Source organism: Ovis aries, chromosome 25, assembly GCF_016772045.2.
Source record: "Ovis aries strain OAR_USU_Benz2616 breed Rambouillet chromosome 25, ARS-UI_Ramb_v3.0, whole genome shotgun sequence".
Taxonomy (NCBI): Eukaryota; Metazoa; Chordata; class Mammalia; order Artiodactyla; family Bovidae; genus Ovis; species Ovis aries.
Window position 1 is genome coordinate 5,738,058 of NC_056078.1, and position 16,421 is coordinate 5,754,478.

The 16,421-nt window shown below is 42.8% G+C and overlaps 1 pseudogene; it reads right to left on the reverse strand.

Moving 5' to 3' along the window:
* Positions 1-1,677: 1,677 nt before the first annotated feature.
* On the reverse strand, positions 1,678-3,790 carry LOC101112946 (rab GDP dissociation inhibitor beta-like; annotated as a pseudogene).
* Between the last annotated feature and the right edge of the window lie 12,631 nt (positions 3,791-16,421).

Genomic DNA, 16,421 nt, shown 5'->3' on the forward strand with positions numbered 1-16,421 from the left:
GTCATGTATGGATGTGAGAATTGGACTATGAAGAAAGCTGAGCACCGAAGAATTGATGCTTTCGAACTGTGGTGTTTGGACTGCAAGGAGATCCAACCAGTCCATCCTAAAGGAGATCAGTCCTGGGTGTTCATTGGTAGGACTGATTTTGAAGCTGAAACTTCAATACTTTGACCACCTGATGCAAAGACCCTGATGCTGGGAAAGATTGAGGGCAGGAGGAGAAGGGGACGACAGAGAATGAGATGGTTGGATGGCATCACCGACTCAATGGACATGGGTTTGGGTAGATTCCGGGAGTTGGTGATGGACAGGGAGGCCTAGCGTGCTGCAGTTCATGGGATCGCAGAGTCAAACACAACTGAGCGACTGAACTGAACTACTACTTAGACAACTGTGTGGTCTCATGTAAATTAGTTAAGTTCTCTGAGCTATGGTTGTCTTATCTGTAAGAAGGAGAAAACAGTAATACTTCCCTAAAATGCTTTTGTAAAAAAGAAAAAAAAAAGACTAATTTCATGCTAAGTGCCCTGCACAGAGCTTGAGTTGGAAGGAAATGTCAGTATTATCACCTGTATATAAACTCTTCAGGATAACTTCTCGAAAAACCTTAAAATCCTTGGAGCTTCCCTGGTGACTCAGTGGTAAAGAATCTGCCTGCCAATGCAATAGACAGAGGTTCAATCCCTAATCCAGTAAGGATTAATTAATTAATCCCTTAGTTGCTTTGGAGCAACTAAGCGCATGCACCACAACTATTGAGCCTGTGCTCTACAGCCTGGGAGCCACGGCTATGAGCCCAGGTGCTGTAACTACTGAAGCGTGTGGTCTGCAAAGAGAGAAGCCACGGCAATGAGAAGCCTGAGCACCACATCGAGAGAGTAGACCCGCTCACGACAACTGGGGAAAGCCCTTGAAGCAACGAAGACCCAGAACAGCCAAAAATAAATAAAATTATTTAATAACAGCCTTAAAATCCTTTATAAGCCAATATCACTTCATTCTTTATCATTGTCCTTAAACTTTTAAGTTGTCTGGTGGACATCCAAGTAAGTTTTCGGGGGGGGGGGAATCCAAATACTTATAAATCACCAACTTGTGCTCTTCGTATTCACCCAACTTTTGTACCATATTGCTCACAGGGCCGCTGGCAAGAAAGGCAGGAGGAAGCTATTATTAGCCTGCTTTTCATTGGCAGGAAATTGCAGGGCTGAGAACTGAAGAGGTTTAGATCAGTAACTGAGCTGAGGAGCTCCTGCTAGTCCGACAGACCTTCGGAAACTAGAGTCCGATGTTCTTTTTTTCACATGTTCACTTCCCTCTGTGAGTTTGCCATTTGAAAATCTCATGTGTCAGCCAGACTTCACTCACCCACCACCTGCCCATCAAACACTTGGAAGAATCTTACCAGTGATAAAGGTGGATCTTCAAGCATCCACCTGCAGGGGGCGCGCTTTGAGATACCGCTGGCAGATTGCAATCAGAGATTGTCTCTACGAAACAAAGGGGTCTAGGAAAGCTGGATCTACAATTCTAGTCTAATAAGGATAAACTTTTACTACAGGATGGGATTGTAGAAATAACTTGGCCTAATGCACTCAGATTACAGGTGGGGAAGTGAAGCTCACCAGCACAGTGATTTCACAGCAGTCTTTATTTATTTATTTTGGTTTCCAGATTTTGGCTTTATTTGCAGTACAGAAATCATTTGGAGACATCACTGAAGCAAAGGTTCTGTCAGATCAATACTGTACTGCAGCTTGGTCCGTTGAAGAAGCCACATCTGGGATACAGCAGAAGCTCCTAGGTTTACCTGCTTTATGATCAGTTTCTTTCCCCTCCGTGCTCATCAGCTTTAATAGGTTAAAACACCACACACAGGCTTCCTCCAAAAGACTATCCAAGTCTGGAGTTTGGTTAGAACTGGAGGCCCATGTAAACCAAGCTTGTGGCTGGGCTGGGTGGGCACTGTCCTGACACATGATGTGAACGGAAAGGGGTGGGGAGGAGTAAGGGACACTGTCCCTGGTTACAGACAATCAGTTCTGAACCTCCTCACCGTCAAGAGGACAAGATGGCATGCAAGCTGCACTGACCCAGCTCTTGAACAGCGGAAGCTCACAAGTGCAAAGGCTATGCTGATTAAAAGATACAAATACTGTATCAAGTTCTCTGTATCAGTATCACAAGGCTTTAAAACTGATCCTTCACTAGAAAACACAAGCCAGTATTGGTTAAATTGAACAGAACGTGAGAACCTGCTAATTCGGAAGAGCCACTCCATGAAAACAAGTTAATATATGATATTAGAAAGGGGAGGAATATTTACTGGTACAGTACTCTGGAATCTCTCAGTTTTGATTACAAAAGCAGGCCTTACAATACTGATTTCTTACAATATGCATCATTTGCCAAATTTTAAGTTTGTCCTAATTAGATGATAACATGTACTGCTGTTAGTCTTCCCCATAGAAGTCATTTTTCTTGCACTTCATTTCCTCAAAGTCAAACTCCATCATCCTCTTATAGATGTCCTTAATGTCATCACAGGTTGTCTCAAAGTGAGTTTTTGCATCATAGGTACGGGATATAAAGATCTGGCTTTCTGTTCCCAAGTCTTTTGGTACAAGGAGGTCACTGATGCTAACGAATTTCTGCTCAATTGGTTCCAAGAACTCCAGGGCTGATCTGATTTCCTTCTCGGGCTCCTTGGTCTCCACCATTGTGCTGGCGATGGCAATATACTTGCCTTGTGTGGCCACATTGTGCGCAGAGGGGATCATGCAGAGGTAAATATCTGACGTCCGGTTGACTTGGTTTGTGGAATAACGATCTGGCGGGAGTTGGCGTCGTCGGTGTTTTTGATGGGGTGGCTGAGGATACAGATGACTCTGATCACCTGGCCCACTTTTTCTACTCGATCTTTCACGTAGCTGGGATCACAGATGAGCTGTTTACAGTGAGCAATCTCTCCTTCAGATTTTACACCAATCACCTTTCCATTCTGCATAATAACTTCTTCAACTGGTTTATTCAGCATGTAGGTACCTCCATAAATAGCACTTAGCCATGCAGATCCCTGTGGCAGTTCTCCAAGGCCGTAGAGTGGATAAAGGTATGGGCTTTTGCCATATCTTGCCAAAGATTCGCTATAAAGTTTAATCCTATTAATGGTTTCACAACATGGCTGATCTAAATAGTCATCAGTTCTGTAAAGTGCCAGGGCATGACCAGTAAAATCTATAACATCTTGGCCCAAGTCAATTTTCTTATACACCTCTCCATTGATGTCTTCTTAGGATCAATGCCCTCAAAAGTTCGAGGATTGTTCTCATCAAAGTTGGCGACATATACCAGGAATTTACTGAATCGACGTTTTTCAAACAGCCCCATTAGGCTAGATGCCAGGGCTTCTGCTTCAGTGGACGGAACCTTGTAGATCTTTCCTCGCTTATAAACAAAGCTCCCTTCAGTTACTTTGAAATCCAGATGGCAAGTGACCTCTGTAAAAAGCAGCATCTTAACCAGCTGACCATTTATTTGCCATAAGGAACCTGGGGATTAAGTCAACATTCCAGTCTCTTTCTCTGCGCATGGATGCTGGTGGAGCTCTGGGTATCTTAAATCTTTTGTAGAAATCTTCCAGCGGTGTTATAGATTCACTCTCTCCTCCATAATACGGGTTTCTATCCATGTGAAGAACTTTCTTCCCATTCACTGACATTTTTCCTGACAGGATACATTCGGTCAGGCCCGTGCTCAGCACGATCACGTCGTACTCCTCATTCATGGCAGGGCGGGGCGCGGACAGAGACCCAGAGAAGACTCAGAGCTCTAGGGGTCTGGGGCTGCGGCTCCCCGAGGAGGAGGCAGACGGGCGCCCGAGGGAAAAGGGAAGCAGAGGCAGAGACTACACGGAGCTGGCGAGCGGGGAAGGTAGGGAAGGCTGCGAGGGAGCCACAGCAGTCTTTAGACTGAGAAAGTGAGCTCCTAAATCTCCCTTCACCGCAGTGCCCTCCATGTGCTCTATCAGTGAGCTCCACCCAACATATTACTTTTTATATGAATTCCTTATTAGAGACATTTTGGAAGCAATGCCATTGATTCCAAAAGTTGCTCTAATGGTGGAAAAAATGGGCAGCCAGTGGCCCAACAGTGACGACTGTCAATGGTCCTGACCTTTTGGCCATTCTCAAAAGCATACTGTTTAGGGCCATCCTCACTAGTTCTGTTCTCTAAATAAGAAGTGTGGCTTATCTGGTGACAAGAGGCTGAAACTGATCCTTGGTAGTTCAAGCGGCAAAAATCAATATGCTTTGAAAAGGTGGTGCCATTTTTCACCAAATCCAGGGAGAAAATGAACAACTAGGCCTTGATGGGAAGGACAGAAGCCGGAGGCCTCCCAGGGAACTCAGCCAGTCTGTGGACTTTTCTTCTGTGGCAAATGCTATTACCCGACTCAGTTCCAGAGACCTTTTGTGCCTCCCATAGATTTCCACATTTTCGTCAGAATCAAATGGTTTAACTGGGCCAGAGATTCAGAGTTACATAGGAAGGCGTGGCCGCTGCAGGTTCACTCTGGGGTGTCAGGGAAATTTCCAAAAGGGATAACTGTTGCAAATCAGGGAGTCACCCCAAGATCTTTTTCTCAAATTATATGTTCGCTGCCCACCTTACATAATATCTTTATACTCATGTTTCCAAAGATGTCTCTACATAACCTAACCTAATTATTGCACATAAAATCACAAGTTTGCACATCCCTTCTTCAACCTGGGACAAAATCACAACCAGCTGTTGCCTCAAGATGAATTAACATCATCAGGGTTTCTGCTCCGAGGCCAGGATGTTAGTTTGATAGTGACTCCTCTGGTAGTTCCATTATGATTCTGTCTCAGATCACTATACTTGGGAGCAACGGGAACACTTAACCACTGCTATATAACAGTGAAGAAGAAGAAAAGAGGTGAAAATAGAAAAGAATAAAAAGGCATAATTTTTGTTTAATAAAATGGAAGTGGTGGAAGCAACTTAAACATCCACTGGCAGATGAATGAATAAAGAAGATGTACTATATATATATTATTATATATAATAAAGAAGATATGCAAATATAGTTATATTTGCAGCAACAAGGACATACCTAGAGGTTATCACACTAAATGAAGTAAGTCAGAAAGAGAAAGACAAATATTATATGGCATCTAAAATATGACACAGATAATTATTTACAAAATAGAAACAGACTCACAGACATAGAAAACCAACTTATGATTACCAAAAGGGAAAGGGCAGGGGAAGGATAAATTAGGAGTTTGGGGTTAATATATGCACACTGCTGCTGCTGCTAAGTCACTTCAGTCGTGTCCGACTCTGTGCAACCCCATAGACAGCAGCCCACCAGGCTCCCCCGTCCCTGGGACTCTCCAGGCAAGAACACTGGAGTGGGTTGCCATTTCCTTCTCCAATGCATGAAAGTGAAAAGTGAAAGGGAAGTCGCTCGGTCGTGTCCGACTCTTCGTGACCCCATGGACTGCAGCCTCCCAGGCTCCTCCATCCATGGGATTTTCCAGGCAAGAGTCCTGGAGTGGGGTGCCATCGCCTTCTCCAATATATGCACACTACTATATGTAAAATAGATAATCAACAGGGATCTACTGTAGAGCACAGGGAAATATATTCAATAGCTTATAATAACCTATAAGGAAAACAGCCTATATATATATATATATATATATATATATATCACTTTGCTGTACAGGTGAAACTAACACAACATTGTAAATTAACTATTCCTCTAGACAAAAATGGAGGTGGTAATTAGTCATTCCTCTGAGACTCTCCTAGCAAGTAAAGGGACAGTGGCAGAGGTGATCAGTATTCATTTCTCAAGCTGGCCGAGAGGTCACAGCAGATGTTGACGATTTCCCTCCTCTGCCACTCAGTCCATGTTGCCGTTACCTCTGACCCAGGATCAAGGATTAACAAGAACAGTGGCCTGGACGGCTTGACAGTTGCTTCTCCTTGGACTTACTCCCATTGCCATGCAAACATATACATGATATGCAGTCATATACAGAGAAGCAATCAGGTAGAAAGCTGAGGCTGTCTGTTGCCTCTTTAATTTTCTCACAGAGGTACACCTGAAATTTGGCAATCTAGACATTGAATGTAGAGGAAGAGCCAGCCATGTCAGATGATAAACTTGCTGCCTTTATATCCCCGGTTCTATATCAGCAGATATATAACTGCTGTATATCAGATAACGTATCATGTGCTATGCATGTGTGACACTGGGACAAGTTCCCTTCACCTGCTCTAGAGCAAGGAGCTGGGGCTTTTCCACTTATGTACATGGAAGGGCTTTTCATGAACAATTCTAGCTTTAGTCTACCTCAGACTTGGTCAGCCCTTTACTAGTCATCTTTCTTTGCTAGTTTGATCTCTTCGTCCCTAAGAGATCTGAGACTTTGAAGATCCTGTCTGTGAGTGTAGAGTGGTTTTCCATTACCTGCCATGGAGATGGAAGGATTTCTTCCAGTTTCAGCCATACTGCTTCTATGTAGCTGCATCTCCAGTAGTGGCAATAACGACCGAGTCAAATACCATCATCCCAGGACTTCCCTGGTGGCTCAGTGGTTAAGACTTCGACTTCCAGTGCAGGGGGTGTGGGTTTGATACCTGGTCAGGAAGCTAAGATCCCACGTGCCCTGTGGTCAAAACACCAAAACATAAAATGGAAGCAATATGTTATGAATCCAATAAAAACTTTAAAAATGGTCCACATCAGAAACAAAGTCTGAAAAAACAAACAAAAGATGGTGTTATATAGAGAAGAGAAGAGGGAAGAGGGAGACAGAGGCTAATAAATATGTGAAAAGATGTTTAACATCATTCATTATTAGAGAAATGTGAATTAAAACCACAATGAGGTATCATCTCACGCTGGTCAGAAAGGCCGCCATCAAAAAGTCTACAAACAATAAATGCTGGAGAGGCTGTGGAGAAAAGGGAACCCTCCTACACTGTTGATGGGAATGCAAACCGGTATAACCACTATGGAGAACAGTGTGGAGATTCCTTAATAATCTGGAAATAGAACTACCATATGACCCAGTAATCCCACTGCTGGGCATGCACACCAAAGAAACTAGAACTGAAAGAGACACATGGACCCCAGTGTTAATTGCAGCACCATTTACAATAGCTAAGACATGGACGCAACCTAGATGGCCATCGGCAGATGGGTAGATAAGGAAGCTGTGGTGCACATACACGATGGCAATGTATGGCAAAAACCACCACAATGTTGTAATTATCCTCTAATTAAAATAAATTAATTTAAAAAGAAACAAAGATATATTGTCTGAATCGAGGCTCTGTAATGCCTCCTACATTCCCTCCAACTGGCAAAGTCCTACTCATCCTTAAGGTCAAATCATATGTTCCTATGGGGCTGCTGCAAGGTTTAAACGAAAGGTACACGAAAGCACAGAGCAGAAACTCACACACACACAGCCCTCCCCGTCCCCACCAGGAAGCCCAGTTCCGTGGCAGAAAGTACAGCTGGTGGGAACCAGGTGAGGAGGTGAAAATTCCCCTTGGTCGGTGAGCCCATCTCAGCCTCACCAGGTCAGCTGAAGTTGATGGTGACCACACAGACTCTGCTGATACTAGATTTCTCACCTGTCAAACTATAAACAAGACCCGGTCCATGAGACTCCTTCAATCTTCACATTATCCTTCCACGTCAAATGGCATGGCCCGTGCAGAACCCATGGTGACCCACCCGCAGAAGCAGGTGGTTAGACGCATCATCACCCCCACAAACAAAGCCTGACAGTCAGCATCTCAGTGCATCCAGCCAAGCAGCTCCTCTCTGCGGTTACCTCACCCCAGCTCGCCAACAACCAGACAGCATGTCTAGGCGCAGAGCACAAGCTATTTAACATCTGTGCTTCAGGGTCAGGCCTCTGCAAGATGAATGAGCCTACCAAGGTCATTTGTCAAAGTGAGGGACCAAAGACAGGCTGCCAGACAGCAGGACACAGCGACCTTCCCCTTCCTATCACCCTGATAGGCTTGGGTCCTGTGTGGCCTGAATAATTCACCATACGCTTGCTGACATTACTCCTCTGGGCTTTTTGACTCCAATCACTTTTCTAATCATTGAGGAGTTAAAAATCGCCTTAACCTCCATCGGACAGCAAGACTTGATATCCATGTGGGATCTCTTCCTCCACCTTACAGATGAGAACAGTGAGGCCGGGAGGTCAGATCTTCCTGGGGAACAGGGTGGAGCAGGTGAGTCAGGATTCAAACCCAAGTCCTCGAGACTACACTCTGTGATCCTGACCCTGACTTATGCAGCTCACTTTGTTTATTTCCTACTAACCACACCACTCAGATCGGCTCTCTCCCCTCTACCTCCTGCATGATATCAACAGAGGTGATGTCCCAGAAACATCACAGACACCACACTGACTCATGAACAGACCAAGGAGGCGAGACCTCGAGAGCTGAGCAGTGATGGGGAAAATTCACGAACCCATGCTCAGGCGCCCTGAGTCCACACGGGGCCTCTGATCTCTGTGCATCTGCAGTCCCCACATCACTGAGATTTTGTCCAGGAAGCCTAACTATTTACAGTCATTTTGTGTCTCACTGTCTTGCACTAAAGGATGGCTTTAGATAACAACCAGGTCCTTCTGAAGACTATTCTACCCACAGTCTATATAGAGCCAGGCCACTCATCCCATCACCCCCTTTCATATATATATATATTTAGCAAGGCTTCTTTGCAAAATAGGAAGGCTGCCATTTCTGCATTGATGAAGGAAGCAGTGGTTCTAAATACCAAAGGCACCTCCGATCTCTATGGGAGGGCATCAGGTGGGTTGATAGTGGCCAACAAGGACTGAGGTGTGCTGGGCACCTCCAGCCAGCCACCGTGTGCCCAGTTCCTCTGCTCAGTCCTGATCCCTTTCTTTCCCCACCTCTCTCTTTACTCAGAGGTTTATCTTATTGGATGGTCAACACCTGCTAGCCTCTAGCCTCTGTGATCAGCCTCCTGGGAGGCTGAGACATCTCAGACGTGTGCAGGAACGCTGAGGAGACATATGGACCTCTCGTGGGACTGCTGACTTACAGCCAGTAAGGGGACCTGAGGGTCACTAGCATTTATCATTTCTCATCTCTGAACCTGCATAAGGCACCTGGACTGTCACTTCCTCCTAACTGAGGTCATCAGCATCCCTTCTCATTTTCACTGTGAAATGGACAGCATTCACTGACCCAGCCTAAACATCCTCGCTTGACCATTGCAGATTTTGCCTGGTGTGATAAGACCTGTACCTGCATCCAGAGCTTAGAGCAGTGCCTGCAAAACAAGGGGCACTCAGTGATCGAGGAACTGAACTGCTACCGTGAACATAAAGCCCAGGACAGGCTTGATGCCGTAACTTAGGCAAACAATTGGCCAAAAATGCTTCATGAATGATGATGATATCAACATTAAGTTATCAGCACAGAGCAATAGTGCCTGAAATAAACAATAGCGAGTAGCCTTCAGTAAGCATTATGAATGCAGGCAGGTCATTATTGCAGCAGAAAAAGAAACCCACCAGAAGGGAGCCTATTGTGTAGTGTACCTCCCTCTTTCTCCCATCAGCTGACAACAGAACCAGGTGCCCTGGCGTGTCAAGAGGTGAGACAGCCAAAGAAACCTGTGCTTCTTCCATTTGAGAGCTGTGGTTACAAAGGTCTGTCTTCACTGTGAATTTTCTCCTCTCAAGCCAAAGCTGCAACTTTGTAATTCCATAGGCATATGGAGGAGGATGATCTGCTCAACCCTCTAATAAAATTTATTTCCAAGAAACAGCTGTTGTTGGAAGAGAAAGGAATTCTTGTAAATATGTAAGGCTGCAAAACACAAGCTTCGAGTGACCCCTAGCCCCCAGATGCCAGGTAGAAGCCCAGCTCTCAGACCCGCAGGGAACAGGTGGGTGGGACACAGCTGAGCTAACCACAGGGCATGCACAGGATCCTGTCTGCCAGGCCAGAACTGAAGGTTATCACTTTTGCCTTTAATAGGATGCTTCGAGAAAGGTAGCAGGGAGCTGGCTCCTGAATTTGCTGTAAATACACTGTCAGATCAATTGTCAAAATGTTACCAGGATCACATCTGGGTGATAACTTGTTTTTTAAATTTAATGCCAACCACACCATGAAATGGGCTTCCCACGTGGAGCTAGTACTAAAGAACCCACCTGCCAATGCAGGAGACATAAGAGACGTGGGTTCAGTCCCTAGGTTGGGAAGATCCCCTGGAGGAGGGCATGGCAACCCACTCCAGGATTCTTGCCTAGAGAATCCCATGGGCAGAGGAGCCTGGTGGATTACAATTCATGGGGTCACAGCGTCAGACACAACTGAAGCAACCTAGCATGCATGCATATAACATGAAATAAGGCACAACACTGCACATTATGTTTTCAAAAAATACTTTTCAATGACCTGGGGGTAAAAATAAACTCACAATAGGATATAGATAGAGAAAATGAGAGGTGCAAGTTATAGTCTGGAACTTAAAAAACTCAGAGCACAGCAGAACACTGGTAATTGCTTCGTGTCTGATACATATCACTACTTTGCTTTCTATTTCTGCCTTAAGCCTTAAATTTTCCATAATAAAAAGTTTAAAAGGTGAAAAGTTTTCAATGCAATAAAATGCCAACTGCTCTTAATACTAGGTAGTAGGATTAGGGATGATTTCTATTTTTTTATTTATATGCACTTTCAAATTTTTCTACAAGATATGTTTTATAAGAAGTCAAGCTACTTTAAAAATCTGTGCCATAACAATTGATATTGAAAGATTATTATGTTTTTTCCTTCCTCCCTCTTCCCCTTCTCTTTTTTTTCTTTTTAATTTATGTTTTTTATTGAAGGATAATTGCTTTACAGAATTTTGTTGTTTTTTGTCAAACCTCAACATGAATCAGCCATAGGTATACATATCTCGAAAGTGAAAGAGAAGAGTGAAAAAGTTGGCTTAAAGCTTGACATTCAGAAAACTAAGATCATGTCATCTGGTTCCATCACATCATGACAAATAGATGGGGAAACAGTGGAAACAGTGGCTGACTTTATTTTTCTGGGCTCCAAAATCACTGTGAATGGTGATTGTAGCCATGAAATTAAAAGATGCTTGCTCCTTGGAAGGCAAGTTATAACCAACCTAGACAGCACATTAAAAAGCAGAGACGTTACTTTGCCAACAAAGGTCTGTCTAGTCAAGGCTATGGTTTTTCCAGTAGCCGTGTATGGATGTGAGAGTTGGACTATAAAAAAAGCTGAGTGCTGAAGAATTGATGCTTTTGAACTGTGGTGTTGGAGAGGACTCTTGAGGTTCCCTTGGACTGCAAGGAGATCCAACCAGTCCATCCTAAAGAAGATCAGTCCTGAGCGTTCATTGGAGGGACTGAATGTTGAAGCTGAAACTCCAATACTTTGGCCATCTAATGCAGAGAGCTGACTCATTTGAAAAGACCCTGATGCTGGGGAAGATTGAGGGCAAGAGAAGGGGATGACAGAGGATGAGATGGTTGGATGGTGTCACTGACACAATGGACATGGGTTTGGGTAAACTCCGGGAGTTGGTGATGGACAGGAAGGCCTGGTGTGCTGTGGTTCATGGGGTTGCAAAGAGTCAAACACAGCTGAGGGACTGAATTGAACTGATATGTATATCCCCTCCCTTTTGAGCCTCCCTCCCATCTCCCTCCCCATCCCACCCCTCTAGGTTGATACAGAGCCCCTGTTTGAGTTTCCTGAGCCATGTAGCTAATTCCCTTTGGCTATCTATTTTGCATATGGTAATGTAAGTTTCATGGGAAATAGATGGGGAAATAGTGGAAACAGTGTCAGACTTTACCTTTTTGGGACTCCAAAATCACTGCAGATGGTGACTGCAGCCATGAAATTAAAAGACGCTTACTCCTTGGAAGAAAAGTTATGACCAACCTAGATAGCATATTGAAAAGCAGAGACATTACTTTGCCAACAAAGGTCTGTCTAGTCAAGGCTATGGTTTTTCCAGTGGTCATGTATGGATGTGAGATTTGGACTGTGAAGAAAGCTGAGTGCCGAAGAATTGATGCTTTTGAACTGTGGTGTTGGAGAAGAGTCTTGAGAGTCCCTTGGACTGCAAGGAGATCCAACCAGTCCATTCTGAAGAAGATCAGCCCTAGGATTTCTTTGGAAGGAATGATGCTAAAGCTGAAACTCCAATACTTTGGCCACCTCATGTGAAGAGTTGACTCACTGGAAAAGACTCTGATGCTGGGAGGGATTGGGGGCAGGAGGAGAAGGGGACAACGGAGGATGAGATGACTGGATGGCATCACCGACTTGATGAACGTGACTCTGAGTGAACTCCGGGAGTTGGTGATGGACAGGGAGGCCTGGCGTTTTGCGATTAATGGGGTCGGAAAGAGTCAGACACGGCTGAGTAACTGAACTGAACTGAACTGAATGTAAGTTTCCATGTTACTCTTTCCATAATCTCACCCTCTCCTCCCCTCTCTCCATGCCCATGTCTATTTTCTATGTCTGTTTCTCCACTGCTGCCCTGCAAATAAATTCTTCAGTACCATTCTTCTAGATTCCTTATATATGTGTTAGAATACAATGTTTATCTTTCTCTTTCTGACTCACCTCACTCTGTATAATAGGTTCTGTGTTCATCCACCTCATCAGAACTGACTCAAATGTGTTCCCTTTTATAACTGAGTAGTATTCCATTGTGTATACGTACCTCAACTTCTTTATCCATTCATCTGTCAGTGGACATCTAGGTTGCTTCCATGTTCTAGCTATTGTAAATAGTGCTGCAATGAAAAATGGGATACATGTGTCTTCTTGGTTTCCTCAAGGTATAAGCCTAGGAGTGGGATTGCTGGGTCATATGGTGGTTTTATTCCTAGTTTTTTAAGGAATCTCCATACCGTCTTTCATAATGGCTGTACCAATTCACATTTCCACCAACAGTGCAAGAGCTTTCCCTTTTCTCCACACCCTCTTCAGCATTTATTGTTTGTAGACTTTTTGAGGATGTCCATTTTGACTGGTGTGAGGTGATATCTCATTGTAGTTTTGATTTGCATTTCTCTAATAATGAGCAATGTTGAGCATCTTTTCATGTGTTTGTCAGCCATCTATATGTCTTCTTGGAGAAATGTCTGTTTAGGTCTTTTCCCCACTTTGTGATTGGGTTGTTTGTTTTTCTGGCATTGAGTTGTATGAGTTGCTTGTATATTTTGGAAATTAATCCTTTGTCGGTTTTTTCATTTGCTATTATTTTCTCCCATTTTGAGGGTTGTCTTTTCACCTTGCTAAGTGTTTCTTTTTCTGTGCAAAAGCTTTTAAGTTTAATCAGGTCCCACTTGTTTACTTTTGTTTTTATTTCCATTACTCTAAGAGGTGGGTCATAGAGGATCTTGCTTTGATTTATCTCATCGAGTGTTCTGCCTATGTTTTCCTCTAAGAGTTTTATAGTTTCTGGTCTTCCATTTAGGTCTTTAATCCATTTTGAGTTTGTCTTTGTATATGGTGCTAGGAAGTGCTGTAATTTCATTCTTTTACATGTAGCTGTCCAGTTTTCCCAGCACCATTTATTGAAGAGGCTGTCTTTGCCCCAGTGTGTATTCTTGCCTCCTTTGTCAAATATAAGGTACCCATAGGTGCATGGGTTTATTCCTGGGCTTTCTATCTTGTTCCATTGGTCTATGCTCCTGTTTTTGTGCCAGTACCATACTGTCTTGATGACTGTAGCTTTGTAGTATCATCTGAAGTCAGGAAGGTTGATTCCTCCAGCTCCATTCTTCTTTCTCAAGACTGCTTTGGCTATTTCAGGGTCTTCTGTGTTTCCATATGAATGTGAAAAGTTTTGTTCTAGTTCTGTGAAAAATGTAATTTGTAATTTGATAAGGATTGCATTGAATCTATATAGATTGTGTTTGGTAGTATAGTCATTTTCACAATATTGATTCTTCCTACCCAGGAACATGGACTATGTCTCCATCTGTTTATGTCATCTTTGATTTCTTTCATTAGTGTCTTATAATTTTCTGTGTACAGTTCTTTTGTCTCTGTAGGTTAATTTATTCCTATATATTTAATTCTTTTTGTTGCAATGGTGAATGGGATTGATTCCTTAATTTCTCCTTCTAATTTTTCTTTGTTAGTATATAGAAATCCAAGTGATTTCTGTGTATTGATTTTGTATCCTGCAACTTTTTAAAATTCACTGATTAGCTCTAGTAATTTTCTGATGCTATCTTTAGGGTTTTCTATGTACAGTACCATGTCATCTGCAAATAGTGAGAGCTTTACTTCTTGTCCAATCTGGATTCCTTTTATTTCTTTTTCTTCTCTGATTGCTGTAGCTAGGACTTCCAGAACTATGTTGAATAATAGTGGTAAAAGTGGACACCTTTGTCTTGTTCCTGACCTTAGGGGAATGCTTTCAGTTTTTCACCATTGAGAATAATGTTTGCTGTAGGATTATCATATATGACCTTTACTATGCTGAGGTAAGTTCCTTCTATGCCCATTTTTGGAAGAGTTTTAATCATAAGTGGGAGCTGAATTTTGTCAAAGGCTTTTTCTGCATCTACTGAGATGATCATATGGTTTTTATCTTTCAGTTTGTTAATATGGTGTATCACACTGATTGATTTGTGTATATTGAGGAATCCTTGCATCCCTGGAATAGACCCAACTTGATCATGGTATATGAGCTTTTTGATGTGTTGCTGAATTCTGTTTGCCAAAATCTTTTTGAGGATTTTTGCATCTATGTTCATCAGTGATATTGGCCTGTAGTTTTCTTTCTTGTGTTGCCTTTGCCTGGTTTTGGTATCAGGGTGATGGTGGCCTCATAGAATGAGTTTGGAAGTCTTCCTTCCTCTGTAATTTTTGGAAAGAGTGTTAGAAGGATAGGCATTACCTCTTCTCTAAATATTTGACAGAATTCTCCTGAGAAGCCATCTCATCCTGAGCTTTTGTTTTGGGAGATTTTTTATCACAGCTTTAATTTCATGCTTGTAATTTGGTGGTTCGTAATTTCTATTTCTTCCTGCGTCAGCCTTGAAAGATGGAGCTTATCTAAGAATCTGTCCCTTTCTTCTAGGTTATCCATTTTATTGCCGCATAGTTGTTCATAATAGTCTCTTTTCATCCTTTGTGTTTCCACATTGTCTGTTGTAGCCTCTCCTTTTTCATTTCTAATTTTGTTGACTTGATTCTTCTCTCTTTTGTTCTTGATGAGTCTGGCTAAAGTTTCATCAATTTTGTTTATCTTCTCAAAAATAAGCTTTTAGTTTTACTAATTTTTACTATTGTTTCTTTCATTTCTTTTTCATTTATTTCTGCTCAGATCTTTATGATTTCTTTCCTTCTACTAATTTTGGAGAATTTTTGTTCTTTTTCCAGTTGTTTTAGGTGTAAACATAGGTTGTCTGTTCGATGTTTTTCTTGTTTCTTGAGGTAGGATTGTATTTTTATAAACTTCCCTCTTAGAACTGCTTTTGCTGCATCCCATAGGTTTTGAGTTATCATGTTTTCATTGTCATTTGTTTCTAGAAATTTTTTTATTTCCCTTTTGATTTCTTCAGTAACCTGTTGGTTAATCTCCATGTATTTGTGTTTCTTCCAGCTTTTTTTTCTTGTAATTTATATCTAGTCTCATAGCGTTGTGGTTAGAGAAGATGCTTAATACAATTTCAAGTTTCTTAAATTTACTGGTTTGATCTGTGACCCACGGATGTGAGAGTTGGACTATGAAGAAAGCTGAGCACCAAAGAATTGATGCTTTTGAACTGTGGTGTTGGAGAAGACCTTGAGAGTCCCTTGGACTGCAAGGAGATCCAACCAGTCCACTCTGAAGGAGATCAGCCCTGGGATTTCTTTGGAAGGAATGAAGCTAAAGCTGAAACTCCAGTACTTTGGCCACCTCATGCGAAGAGTTGACTCATTGGAAAAGACTCTGACGCTGGGAGGGATTGGGGGCAGGAGGAAAAGGGGATGACAGAGGATGAGATGGCTGGATGGCATCACTGACTTGATGGATGTGATTCTGAGTGAACTCCGGGAGTTGGTGATGGACAGGGAGGCCTGGTGTGCTGCGATTCATGAGGTTGCAAATAGTCGGACATGACTGAGCGACTGAACTGAACTGAACTGAACTGATCTGTGACCCAAGATTTGGTCTCTCCTGGAGAATGCTCCGTGTGCACTTGAGAAGAAGGTGTATTCTTCTGCATTTGGGTGGAATGTCCTGAAGATATCAATAAGATCCATCTCACCTAATGTATCATTTAAGACTTGTATTTCCTTATTAATTTTCTGTTTTGATGATC